This window comes from Carassius gibelio, chromosome B3, assembly GCF_023724105.1.
Source record: "Carassius gibelio isolate Cgi1373 ecotype wild population from Czech Republic chromosome B3, carGib1.2-hapl.c, whole genome shotgun sequence".
In the NCBI taxonomy this organism is placed as follows: Eukaryota; Metazoa; Chordata; class Actinopteri; order Cypriniformes; family Cyprinidae; genus Carassius; species Carassius gibelio.
Genome location: NC_068398.1, coordinates 42,546,433 through 42,558,433, shown reverse-complemented (window position 1 = coordinate 42,558,433; position 12,001 = coordinate 42,546,433).

The window sequence follows — 12,001 nt, the reverse complement described above, 5'->3', positions numbered from 1 at the left end:
CTGTAGTGTGCTTGCTGAAAAGTTGTGGTGATGTGGTGCGGACGCGCCTTGAAAAAATGAGTGCGTCACGACCACGTCGCTTCCATTATGTGCGCGCATACCACACGCTTACATTTGAAATAACGAACTTGAGCGCAAAAGACGAGATATATGAACGGCCCCTAACTGTTCCCTTGCTTCACCCACACGTACAGCGGAGACAACATCAGAGACAGAGGCCGTTATCTCTAATCCCGATCCCACGTCAAAATATGAGTTAAATACTAGCATGCAAATACTTTTTATATAGAAAAGACGAATGGTTATTTGTCCTTGAAGGTAGACACAGTTTGCAAAAACTGTGGTCAGAGAGCGGCTGCAAAACGAGGAAACGCATCGAACATGTTTACCTATTCTGGGGTGCGTTTCACAAAACCATAGTTGCTAACTAAGTTTGCAACTTTGTTGGTTGCAATGCAATTTCCCATTGCCAACCAACTAAGTTCCTAACAGGTTAGCAACTATGGTTTTGGGAAACGCACCCCTGATCATCATCATCCTGTGCAGATACAGCTATGTCCCATTTTATAATTTAAGGTTAATGCATTATGATTTCTGCAATGCGGAGTGAAGCACAGAATCCAGTCATTACAATGAATTTACAGTAGCTAGCTAATTATTATTTTATTTCATTATTAATGATAAATATAAGTTATTAAACTAATAAATAATCATTGGTAAAATTTCTTGTTTTTGATTAATGAAATTTGAATAAAAACATGCTTTCAAATAATTGTAGATAAGAGATTGATCGATTAAGGCTGATAAAAGTTAATTGATGTGGGCTACGTGCGGCTCATGCGCAGAACACGTGCGAGCGGCTGTGAGTTACGTTTACCGTATCATCATCATTCATTCACAGTGTACTAATTAAGCTTTTAATGGGATTTAAACTTTAGAAGTACATTAAAATAGAAACAACACAAAAGTTCTTCAACATGAAAAGCAATAGAAATGTAGTAACTGAGTCATTTCATCAGATAACTGCACGCTGCGGGACACAGGACAGAGAGGCTATTCATTCCTAAAACTTGTTAATTTGTTCCTATGACTTATTAATTTGTGGCAATTGTCCATGTTTCGTTAATTTTGTTCCCTAAATAACCCATGATTTAACTGAAATAAGGGAACTAATTAATAAATCTAACAAATTATTAATTCATGAAATCTTTAATTTCCCTTCACCACACACAGCAAGAGATGTGATTAAAAAAGAAAGATAATAAAATAAACCTGCGAAATTAGAAGATTTAAGAAAAGAAACCGGTAAACCAGAACAAATTAAGCCACATTAATGAAGTCTATATCTCGAATGGCATCCAGAGGCATGGACATCTAACAATTTCCTAACCCTGTGTTTTTATTTTTTTATGTTTTTCGATCGCGCCGGAGCCTGGAGCACATATATATTGTAGTGATTCAAACTTACATAGCAGTCTGTTCATTATCAAAATAAAATAAATTTTTAAAGTTTACACTGGTCAGTTTAAATGGACCGTAGTATTGTGGTTCACCCTGCTGCTGTTATGCCAATAACATTTTTGCTCATATGAAGAGGATCATCTTTTCTGTTTATGTGAAAATGTGTAAGTAGTTTACATTATAAATAATGTAATTTAACATTCAAATACATTGCAAATATGGAAACATTTGGATTTGTGCCGAATGACACATGAGCAGTAATCTCCAAATAAATCTAGTCAAAGCCGCGCTCACTCGTCCTCGTCTACACGCACACACTGTCATGACCTAATGCACTGTATGCTTGATTTTTTAAAAAATATAGGCTAGGCCTACCGGAACGCAAAAATTCTAAATCTGACATTCTCTAGAAGAGAATCCAGCAGGATCAAATTAATGTGAGCAACAGTGTTATGCTGCAGCAGCGCCGATGGATGCGGTTCACTTAATGCATAGCGCAGTCACACGCACGCCACCATTACATTTGGGATCATTTTATTGTAAATGGCATAATGTCAGCTGAAAACATTGCAGTTGTGTTTTAAAATACAACAACGAGCACCACAAAACCATTTAAAGTGCGTGTTCAGCGGTCTCGGTGCGGGATAGGAAACAGTCAACAAAGTAAATTGATCTCAAATGTATGGCGCTCTCTCTTAATTTCATAAAATAAGAATAATCACATCTATTCATTTTATAATCCTTCTACTAGCATTTTATTCAGATAAAACCCCATTAATTCAAGTGAGAAAGCGTTTTGTGAGTGTGGCTTTTGCACGTCCTGTCATGGCCGTGACTGCTGCCTGCAATAGATCAGTTTGCAGCATTATGGTTAATGATTAATAAATTGTTCATTTAAATGTCAATCGATTTTGCATCCCTACTTTTCAAACATTTGTTCCACCCCACCCAAAAAAAAACTGTTTTGATTGTTTAATACCGTATACCGTGAAACCATATAACCGCTGTATTTTCTGAGACTATTATCATAACGTGAAAATCTCATACCATTGCAACCCTAAAGGCCAGCCTAACTGATACTATTCTGTTAGATCAATGGTATGCTTTGAGATGTTTCGATAAATAAAAAGAGAATTTCTCAATATCTATGTTTCTATTCACCTATTTTTATGCACATTTTGGGATATTGCATCAAAAACTGCTGAATGTAAATGGCAAGATGCGCATAAATTCAAAAAATGTGCATAAAAAACGTATGCGCTCGTTTGAGATGGATAAATTATCTATCCGATACGAAAACATGCGCATAAACTACGATGGAAATGCATTTACCGAATAAATTCCTTGATGCGTATAAAAAAAAATCATGTGACTTTGCGCGACGCAACAGCATAACTGTACTAACCAGCAGAAACATCTTGTTGCAAAGCATCTGAAATGCTGTTTTGGTCATTCAGAAGTCTGTGGTCAAAGATTCTCGGTATATTTCCCTCCTAGAACTGTCTTACGTGACTGCGTTCCCAAACAGCAGCATCATCCTCCGAAAGCAAGACAACATGTTTATTGCGTTTCATCTGCAAGCACTGAGACACAAATAATATATTATATACGTAAATGATTATATATGGTGGCTTCTCCTATGTTTCTTAGTGATTTTTTAGTGGCAGTTTATCAGGAAGTGACGATTATGTTCTCTTCGACTGGATGGAAACGGTGCTTTATTCGCAAATGTTTTATGCGATAAATTCGCAACTTTGGATGGAAACATAGCTACTGACATCCATATTGTGGCTCTATTAGACACCGTTACAACTCAATGAAATCCCTGTTGAAACGCTTACCTGCTCATCTCCATCTTCTCTCTCTGTTCGGCCTGTAAGATGTTGCTCTCTCTTTCTCTTTTTAACTGGATCACTCTCTGATACCTGTAAGTACAAGCACTATGTAATAAACTGTCATTGACATCCATATTGTGGCTCTATTAGACACCGATACAACTCAATGAAATCCCTGTTGAAACGATGGGATTTCCACTATGTAATAAACTGTCACTGACATCCATATTTTTCTAATTTTTCTTGCACATTTTCTGTACACATGTGTACAGTTGGTTTTACACATATGCAATTAATAACAAAAAGTGGTAAGGACAATTTTAGGTAATAGGAAAAGTAAATTATGCTGGGGACCCTTTATTACTTGTACTAATAAATCTAAAATTTAGACTACAAATTAGAGCACAGCAGGAATAACATTTTCTTTGTCTATAACTTAGACTATACTATTTGCATGTCAATTTAACATCTATTTCATTGCATACATGTGTGCAACATCATGCAATCCTACTTTGTGTTTATAATTGAGTTGTTGGTGCAATGGAGTGCATTGTAAGTTCACCCAAAAATGAAAATTCTGTAAATAATTACTCACCCTCATGTCGTTGGACTCATTATTGTTCTTTGCTTTTATTATCTGTGAAACAAACAATTATCATTAAGCAAGATCACCACTAATAAAGTCATCAATTAATAAAAATTGCAATGGTATACTTTAATTTATTAATTGTACATAGTTGATGAAACTGAAAATGCATTACAAATTACTAGTATCCATAAAGATATTGTAACTTGAGTGAATATGTTTAATCCAGGATATTTTGGCTAATTTAACAAATTAGCCTAAAAGGTCAGTTAAAATGCTAAGAAAAATCAGTTTGGCTTGAAGTAGACCTACACCTATCAGATAAAGTAAATTAGACTGACACATACTGTGTTTCTCCATTACAAACCAGCTTCACTCAGAGTTAACCTGACATTACACTGATCTGATCAATACACAGGAAAGTCAAATTCAGTAACTTGACAAGAGCTGTTCAAGCACTTTTTTTTCCTTTTCAATGATTAAATGTTTTGTTCATCTGAGAAAACGAACAGGTCGAGTTTTTTAGCAATTTACTGACTAAGTTATTACTTTCAGATGATGAGGATAATATTTTCTGGCATCTCTATCAGATTAGAACTAAAATCTTAATGAAATTAGTAATTGTTTAGTCTGTATGGTAACAGGAATTATCAAAAAATATCCAGTTAACTTTTCTAAGATCAATTTTCAAATGTCTGTGTGCCAAAAAGTGCAAACACCTGAATAAATGATTCAAAGAATAATCTGTTTATGATATCAAAACTGCATAAAACTTCAACCCCTAAAAACAGAGTAGTTACTATAGGCATTTATGCTTAAGAAATGACTTGAATATTAATTGATCCTCAAAATGGTTGGCAAATAAGAAATAAGATTAAAGAGTTTAATTCGATCATTTTAACGGTTGCTCCTTACGGCTAGGCCAGACTCCAGAAACAGCTCAAATACTTGCAGTAAAATGTTGAAATATGTCTCACCTGTGTTTTTTCTTGCTGTGCCTGTTTGTACCTCCGAAAACATGCATCATGATGCTGCCTCAGCCTCTTCATCCTCGCGGTCGCTCGATCATCCATCATGACCTCGCTCTGTCAGGTCAGGGTTGATTGACAGCTCCCCTCCCCCCAAAGCGCGTGCGCGCGCCACTCTAGCGGGTGGGACTTTTTCACTGAATGTTTCGACTCAAAATGGAGTCAATATTGCTCGATTAATAGTCAATCTTGGCACAAATAAAACAAAAATAGGGTTTTAGGGAGAGGTTACCATACTCTTTAAAACAAAGTTGGAAATTGTAATAGATGTAATGATTATTCTCTGTCATCTATGTTCCAGGACGAATTAGTGTGAAGTAGCTAAAACTGGTTTGTATTAATTAGTAGAGCATATGTCTCCCCTCCCCCACACCTGTGTGCGCCTGCTCCCCTCCCCCACTCTCAACTCCTCTCAGAGGCACAGGCCTGGCCTCAACACAGCCTAACACACCTTTACTATATAACTTTAATATTCTGTTCTTTTCTCTTACATACTCAGTGAATGCATGTACATGAAATTTAGACAATATTTCTATTATTCTGATACAGTGACTTTTTTTTTATTTTTACTGTTTTTACACTTTATTTTATGCACACTTATACTATGCCCATTTGTTCATTTAAAATTAGATTAGGCTTGATTTATCTAAATCATTCAAGATTATTTCAATAAAATGAAATAGTAACATGGTAGAGGGGACACATTACTTTTGATTGTAGAATATGGCATACATGTGACAAATAAATACTCAGGACCACAGGGATGTTGTTTAATAATATTTCATACATCTTTTCCACGAAGAATCAACAGGATGACAAGGAACAAGAACAATTATACATGTCAAAAAGACCACAAACTGGATGTGAACTTATTGGCACTGGGTCTGGGAAATGGGTGGTACTTTTTCATTATTTCATATATTTTCATATATTTACCATTATTTCTGTATTCAGTATTTCAGCATTCAGTATCAATCAGTATTTCTGGACACAAATTTTGCTTTGGCAGCCCTCCTTTTTCATCACCCAAGATCACATTGCCTAAAAGAAAGTTTCACATTTATATGTCATTTAAACAGCAGCAAAATAGAAATTCCCACCCATTAACTAGCCAAACAAATACTTTGATAACTGATTTAGCATATTTTATACTGTATGGTAAGTAGCAATACATGGTTTCATGCAGCAGTCCTTGACAGTCATAGCAAACATCACACTGATGGCTACAATACTGTTTAATAGACAAAAATGCATACCTTGTAGATGAGTGGTGAGTACAATAAATAGCTCTAACATCTGTCTTACTTGGTGCTTACATGAAAGTAAACATTGGGTTTAATGTCTCTTTAAAGCATACTTCAATCAAAAGTTATTTTAGGATTACTTATCTTTCGCCTTATTGGGACAGTATTGGACTCACAGACAACGTGTGTACCTGAAATGTACAGCACTGTAAAATATGCAAGTACTGAGTTTATTTTTGACATGGTTTCTAATAATGTCATAGGCATTAGGTTCTTTACAAACCCCTGTAAATTTGTGACTCTTTTCTTAAAATCTTTGTTGAACAAATGTCAGCCCTTCCATCTTCTTCAAACACATCTTCTGAGCATGACCCTATGTTCTTCCTATGAGCCTCAGTTAGAGCCCATATTGGTGAAAACCATGTGGGCCAGATGTGGGCCGGTTCTGGGCCGAAACTTCTTGCTGTCTCGGTAGCTGCCTATCCTATCTGAAGTCTTAGAGAAAGTAGTTTTTTTAGAGTAAAATAGTTTCTGAAAAGTTTTAGTCTGGTTTCCAACTTGGTCAGAGCACTGAAACAGCACTTTTAATAGTTTTTAACGAGGGTTAGGAATAGAAGGGTTGTGTTAACCCTAACCCTAAACTGAACCCTCCCTGTTTGTTATAGGATGGATTTTAAAATCTTAGTGTTAACTTTCAGATCTCTTACCTAGCTGAGCTTCTTCACGTTCAATGTCCAGCTGAGGGCTGAGATCAGCCAATGTGCTGCAAACCAGCTCATGGGAAACAGGATTGAATTGGTTAGAGAGGCACAGTCAATCAAAGCTGAAAAGATTGCAAACAAATTAAAAATAGAAGAAAAGCCTTACCTTTGCTCTAGCCATGGTGTTAGCAAACGGCTTGATGACGTAATTTCCTCATGTGACTCAACTGTTTTTTATCTTCAACAGGACTACACAGATTTCAGTAACAGGGTTGCGCGCATGTTGTAGGACACAACTTTAGTGCATAATTGCAGTTATTTAAAACATGTTGATGATCAAACTATTTTGACACAGACATTAGACAATATGAAACCAGAAAAAAATAGATTTAAACTGTTATATTTGATATGTAAGTTGGTCATCAAGAATGGGAAAAGAGAAAAATGCCATTTTAGGGGGCTATTTGATATTTTAGATAATATTGTGGAACCACTTTTTCTACCATGATATTTAGATTTAGTCTCAGGACAAGTATAGAATACACCACAAGTGCATGTTTTAGGATTTTCCGTGTGGATTATTTGAAATGTAATTTGTGGTACAGAAAATGTCCTCATGTTCTAGCATGTGCTCATTCAGAAAGGGCCCTATCAGCAGCACCATTAAGATGAGTTCACACAGGTGGCCCTAGTAGAGGAACCACAAGTGAACTTCAGCACATTAGCCATGGACATGTTCTACTAACTTTGACTATTTGAACTTGAAAAAATAGTCGTTTGTTGCCATTTAGAGGGGTATGTTCAGGTAACAGTCTGATGTATTTATTTACACAATATCTCTTTAGAGTTGTGTTAAATGTGTTTTTCTACAGAGCAAATACAAGTTTATCTAGCATTTTATGAAAAAACTTTGTGTGGCCACTGTAAATTAATGAGAGAGGTTAAGGGACAGAGACGATAGTTGGTCAAAGATTAAAAGCTACAGTTGGGACAGCAGTTGAATACACCCAGAAAAGGATGAATAAAATCATGGAATAGGTCATGCACACAGACAGGTCAATCAAAAACTGATTAAGAAATACTTCACTGTGAAACATGATGCACTGTTACTTAGTTCATATTACTCTGTTGACATTATTCATTTTGACTGAGTTGTCATTATGTTCTGTCATGTACAGTATTGTTCAAAATAATAGCAGTACAATGTGACTAACCAGAATAATCAAGGTTTTTTGTATATTTTTTATTGCTACGTGGCAAACAAGTTACCAGTAGGTTCAGTAGATTGTCAGAAAACAAACAAGACCCAGCATTCATGATATGCACGCTCTTAAGGCTGTGCAATTGGGCAATTAGTTGAAAGGGGTGTGTTCAAAAAAATAGCAGTGTCTACCTTTGACTGTACAAACTCAAAACTATTTTGTACAAACATTTTTTTTTTCTGGGATTTAGCAATCCTGTGAATCACTAAACTAATATTTAGTTGTATGACCACAGTTTTTTAAAACTGCTTGACATCTGTGTGGCATGGAGTCAACCAACTTGTGGCACCTCTCAGCTGTTATTCCACTCCATGATTCTTTAACAACATTCCACAATTCATTCACATTTCTTGGTTTTGCTTCAGAAACAGCTTTTTTGATATCACCCCACAAGTTCTCAATTGGATTAAGGTCTGGAGATTGGGCTGGCCACTCCATAACATTAATTTTGTTGGTTTGGAACCAAGACTTTGCCCGTTTACTAGTGTGTTTTGGGTCATTGTCTTGTTGAAACAACCATTTCAAGGGCATGTCCTCTTCAGCATAGGGCAACATGACCTCTTCAAGTATTTTAACATATGCAAACTGATCCATGATCCCTGGTATGCGATAAATAGGCCCAACACCATAGTAGGAGAAACATGCCCATATCATGATGCTTGCACCTCCATGCTTCACTGTCTTCACTGTGTACTGTGGCTTGAATTCAGAGTTTGGGGGTCGTCTCACAAACTGCCTGTGGCCCTTGGACCCAAAAAGAACAATTTTACTCTCATCAGTCCACAAAATGTTCCTCCATTTCTCTTTAGGCCAGTTGATGTGTTCTTTGGCAAATTGTAACCTCTTCTGCACATGCCTTTTTTTTAACAGAGGGACTTTGCGGGGGATTCTTGAAAATAGATTAGCTTCACACAGACGTCTTCTAACTGTCACAGTACTTACAGGTAACTCCAGACTGTCTTTGATCATCCTGGAGGTGATCATTGGCTGAGCCTTTGCCATTCTTGTTATTCTTCTATCCATTTTGATGGTTGTCTTCCGTTTTCTTCCACGTCTCTCTGGTTTTGCTCTCCATTTTAAGGCATTGGAGATCATTTTAGCTGAACAGCCTATCATTTTTTGCACCTCTTTATAGGTTTTCCCCTCTCTAATCAACTTTTTAATCAAAGTACGCTGTTCTTCTGAACAATGTCTTGAACGACCCATTTTCCTCAGCTTTCAAATGCATGTTCAACAAGTGTTGGCTTCATCCTTAAATAGGGGCCACCTGATTCACACCTGTTTCTTCACAAAATTGATGACCTCAGTGATTGAATGCCACACTGCTATTTTTTTGAACACACCCCTTTCAACTAATTCAACTAATTGCCCAATTGCACAGCCTTAAGAGCGTGCATATCATGAATGCTGGGTCTCATTTGTTTTCTGAGAATCTACTGAACCTACTGGTAACTTGTTTGCCACGTAGAAATAAAAAAAATATACGAAAAACCTTGATTATTCTGGTTAGTCACATTGTACTGCTATTATTTTGAACAATACTGTACCTGTACTAAAATCATAGCAAGTTCTCTTATGTAGCAGGGATTTGAAGTTTGTGAGTGAGATTACATCTGTCAGGGGAGGAGACACAGGTTTTTCACTCCATTCACTCACGTTTTTCCTACAGTCAAATCTGACCTGTTGTTCATCATAATTGACCAGCGCACGTAGAACTGATGCCTCTTGTCGACTCAAGGGCCTGTTCTTTGGCTGTTCTACTTCTTTCTCCCTGTTCAGAAGTACGAGCTGGTTGTGTCTGTGGTGATGAACGGCCATTTGGTTGACCACTTGCTTTTAAACCTAAACATGGGGCTGCTCCACTTAATACAGTAAAATTTGAAATAAATATAAAATAATGAAAATATATCTCTAGTCCTTTCCTTAGGTAGCCAAAGCTACGCTAAAGCTTCTGGTTGCAAAGAAGTTGGAGAGTTTTTGACTGAATCATTAATCATTTTGCCCCAAATTTGGCTAAATCCCCATATCAGCTCTCACTATCTTGGATCACAGGTAACTGATTTCGTCCAGGAAATCAAAATCCTAAAAAATGAAGGGCTTCAAGGGTGTAGTTTTAGTTTGAACATTGCGGGGTTGATATTTGAGATGTTTAGCAGGATTTAATGGACACACTCCCTTGTGAAATGTATTTATTTAATTGTGCAAAATGGTCTTTTGTGGCTGCATATGCAAAATTGGTTAATAACCTAACTGCATGTATTTTATATTATTTAAACACCTAAAATCTGATCTCTGAGACAGAATTACACTAAAAGAACTTTACCTAAAATCTTCTATTAAAAATGTTATTTCTCTGCAATCTGCCAGTTTTTCCCTAATATCTGTCGTTATTAGCTGGATATATTTTACACATGGGGAAAACAAATTGTTTAACTGATCATTCATTAAGGTGCAGACTTTAAAGCTCTTGTCGATTGTAATTTGGTATTATGAAACATTAAGTTACATAGCCTAGGATAGCTATTTCTTATAATTTTTTACCAATATCTATTGTTACAATAAGGAGGTTAGATTATTGATGGCTCCTTATAACCATGGTAGCCTAAGGCCAATGTTAACTTTTTTTCTTTATCTGTAGGATTTATGAAAATAGCAGCCTTTCAAAAAGAAAGGCTACACAGCATGCCACAGTTGTAATGTAAATCGTAAGGGAAAAACAAATCCTCTTAAAATATAATATATTATAAATTCTAAATCAAGTTATTCAATATTTAAAACAATACATACTACAGTTTGTGATACATTCTAGTAAAGATGGTCATAAGTAGTTTAGAAAGCTTTTTAATTTTAGTTGGTGTAGATTGACGTTTTTTTAGTTTCTGTGTGCAGCACGTAATTTACCCAGAAACAACTCAATCTCGTTTCTGATTGGCTGGTAAGTGGTATTTAACCCTGTATAACTAGACAGGAAACTTCCCTCGACATGCAGACGCATCGTCTATTAATTGTATATAGATACACACGTTTTCCCTTACTCTGCGTGGGAAGGAAAATGTATGGCGTGTGAACTGGTTGAAATGCGTGTTTCTCACGCTGAATGCGTGAATAGTACCCTGAGTAGTAGGTTGAAAGGGTATTTCAGCTGCGCATGCGCCTCGGACGATTGCGGGCAGCACGCGGCCGTGCGCACCGTTTAAACGGACTTTGGACTTCTTGTTTAATGTTGTCGAACAGAGGTAAGTTATTTACTTTGATATACTGTAAGTATGTAAAGGAAAATTCTGTAATTGTAATGATTAAAGTCTTTTCTGGTGGCCATTAAAGGTAAATGAACATTTTGAAATTCTGAAGTAATTTATTTGTGAGAAAGACCAACTGTATTTATGTTGCACATTGACTGAATAATGAATATAAATGAAAGAGTATGTGATATGGTGGGGACATGTGAGTTATATAGTTGAGTATGTTTTTTAATATTGCAATAATTTTGCCATTTCAGTCGAATTCAAGCAGAAGGCTTCAGTGGGACATTTTGCGTTTTTCTTTCCTGTGGTTGAACCGGTAAGTTAATTAATATTTTTATTTTTTAAAAGCCTAATAATTTTTTTTAAATTGATAGCTTTCAATTATTCTGTAATTTTAAATTGTCTATCAATAATGTTTAAAATAAACCAGTAGCTGTATTACTATTATGATTCTGGTCTTCATATACTAATATACTAATTTGGAGAGTAACTGTGAAATTATTGCAAGAAAAAGTTTATGAACCCTTTGCAGAATCTATGAAAATGTGAATCATTTTAACAAAAGAGAAATCAAAATGCATGTTTTTTGTTTAATTTAGTACTGTCCTGAATAAGATATTTTACATAAAATATGTTTAT